The sequence below is a fragment of the Mandrillus leucophaeus genome, unplaced genomic scaffold (genome assembly GCF_000951045.1).
Source record: "Mandrillus leucophaeus isolate KB7577 unplaced genomic scaffold, Mleu.le_1.0 Scaffold389, whole genome shotgun sequence".
In the NCBI taxonomy this organism is placed as follows: Eukaryota; Metazoa; Chordata; class Mammalia; order Primates; family Cercopithecidae; genus Mandrillus; species Mandrillus leucophaeus.
Genome location: NW_012104131.1, coordinates 2,106,061 through 2,108,921, shown reverse-complemented (window position 1 = coordinate 2,108,921; position 2,861 = coordinate 2,106,061). Strand labels below are relative to the sequence as shown.

The 2,861-nt window shown below is 32.2% G+C and overlaps 1 protein-coding gene across 2 annotated transcripts in view; it reads left to right on the top strand.

Annotated features, from left to right (window-relative positions):
- Window positions 1–1,543: 1,543 nt before the first annotated feature.
- SCN2A (sodium channel, voltage gated, type II alpha subunit) overlaps window positions 1,544–2,861 on the top strand; it is a 177,433-nt gene continuing 176,115 nt past the window's right edge. For both annotated transcript variants that reach the window (XM_011990992.1, XM_011990993.1), the window contains exon 1: window positions 1,544–1,782. The gene's annotated coding sequence lies outside the window, so the exon portion shown is untranslated. The remainder of the gene's footprint in view (window positions 1,783–2,861) is intronic.

Genomic DNA, 2,861 nt, shown 5'->3' with positions numbered 1-2,861 from the left:
TGTCAAAATTATTATAAGTATGTGCCCTGAGAGTTTAGGTATCTTATGATAGTGCAGGAAATTTGTGAGATGAAATAGTTGAGTGTATACATTAAAATAATTTGATCTACCAAGTCTCTTTAATTATTTATTTGTGCAGTGTTAAAAACATATTTTAAAAGCCAAGCTAATACATCTTAATAATGTTGTAGAAATGGAAGTAAGGTAAAATTTAAGGAACTGGATTTGTTCTTCTGACTTGCTCATTAATACTGGATAAGTTACTGAAGAGTGGGCTTTGGTTTCCTCGTCTATTTAATAGTGTGGGAACAACCTAATGTTAAAACAATCTATGCAGTATAACTTTAGCACATAGAAAATAAAATATTATGAATCCAGAGAAAGTGTTGCTTGTGATCATGTATTTTATTAAATGTATTTATCAGCATTTTGGCTTCTGGTGAACATGTGTATATACATATTTTGTGGATAAAATATTACTTAACTATTTTTATATTAGATACTATCAATTATTCTGGTTGATCTAAGGACTTTTAATGGTAAATTTTATATCAAATCTTTCAAAGACAGTATTTCAGACCTGTTTAAGACCTAGAACTCACCATGAGGTCTAAAATTGGTTCTCAGCACCATGGACAGCGTTACTGCAATAGGAAGTTAAAGATCAATTTGGCCCCAAATTAAAATGATATGGTAAAAAAATTGGGAGAAGAAAATGCCTATCCTTTTACTTCAAAATTTAAAAAAAGGTCCTGGCCTTCACAACTGTTCATAAAAAGAATAATTAATTAAACGAACATATATTGAGAGCATCATATGCACAGTAAAACTTGGATTCTATAAATGGTGTCATTTACCAAATGAATTCTTTTGACAACTTAATTTTCTCTTATCTCTCTGAGAAGATGTAACTACACACTATAGTTTGCTACTACAATTATCAAATTTCATATTGCCTATAACTTGTCATCTGTATTTTTGTATTTAGCTTAGATTAACTAAAGATTTTTCAAGTTTGTCTTTAAGTCATTTAATTTTTCTGCCTTAACTTTAACCTTTCAGCATTCCTCCAAGCAATAATAACAACACAAAGTATTATGTGTTATCTTCTCTAGTGACAAAAACTTATACTTCTCCACAAAGAGATGTGATGTTCATTAACAAAAAGCTTGACATCTAAAATCATTTTATAGGAGATACATGTTACTTTTTCAGATGGCATATAAAGTTAAATAAATCTTAAGTTTTCAATGATGGGAAAAGCTTCCATTCAGTTTAAACATAATGTAAATAAATTTAAATCCCCAAAATACAATCATAATTCTAAAAATTCATACTATAATTCTTCTTAAATGTTTAAATTACAATTAATTAAGGTTGTTGATTTCAAATACAGTGGAATTATGGGTTGTACATCATTTAATTTTACGTGCTAACTGCTACATACCCAAAGGAACATGAATTAAAATGGTTCCACTTTTGACCAGGAGATGGAGCTGTCATGTAAGATGCTGCCTTTATTTATTTATTTTTCTAATTTAGCATGCTGTTTTCTAACAGACATTGGGTACCATCGAATGAGTGTCAGAACAGAAAGCTAAGGTAAAGGAGGGAGGATGCTGTGGTCATCCTTTCTTGTTTTTTTCTTCTTTAATGAGGATAGAATACATGTGAGATTTTACTTTCTACTCCAGTAAAAATTCTGAAGAATTGCATTGAAGACTATTATATTCAACACATACGTGGATTCTGTGTTATGATTTACATTTTTCTTTATTTCAGGTAAGCCAGCATGATTCTATTTTTGACTTATCCACGGATTGTTATCTATGTTAAGAATGACATTTAATATAAGATGTGTGCTTTGTTAGCTTGTATTCAGATCTAAGAGATTCAAAAGCTCTAATTCTAGCTGTTGTGCAATTTAAAATCTTCCTAGGCTGAAATGAGCTCTGACTATGACATACCGTATTTTATTATTTATTTGGCTTTCTAGCGGTTGGTGTCTGTCTCTGGCTGTATTTGTTTACCATTTAAAGGTAAAGCTTTCAAAGTGAAAGATGGGCTTTCCTTTCACAAGGGAAATACTGCTCCTTAATGCAGTGAACAAATTGTAGAGATATAATGAAGCAGATTAACATGGCAGTGGCTCTGCCAAAGCCCAGGGCTGAGCCTTCTGATTGCAGCCTCAGAGGCAAGCCAGTATTCTGAGTCCAAAGGCCTTTTGAACGATTTCTGCTGGCTACGATGGTACAGATTGTTTATGTGTTTATTTTTACCTTTTAGAAATAATACGTAAGCCATTTCTCCCACATGAATCAAGATTTATGTAATGTGTTTAATAGACTTGGAATGAGACTATAGACCCTCCCTCCTCCCCCAGTGTGGATGTGAGGAGTATGCTGAACACAAATTAATTGCCATGAAAATTGATTTTTTTCTATATTTTATTGGATTTAGGATAATAGAACTGTGGCCATTTTAAGCAGTTGATATTATAGAAGGTGCTCACATTTTAAATTATTTTAGGTCATGTGACATTATCTGTGTTAAAGAGTGGAATGACTCAGGAGGTAGAAGTTGCATGCAACAGCCTAGCTTCTCTCTGCTGCTTCTCGTGATTTCCCTTAAATCCTTGCTTGATTATTATCAGAATAATAGGAATAAAGACATATAGAAATGCTACATTTAACAACCACTGATTTTCATTTAGAGAAATTTAAAGAGATTTTACGAATATTTTAAAAATAGTTTTGTAAGATTGTTTTTAAATGCCTCACTTCTTTCTCCTGTGGAAAGAGCTGTGTGTGTGTGTGTGTGTGTGTGTGTGTGTGTGTGTGTGTGTGTGATGGTGGAGGTGG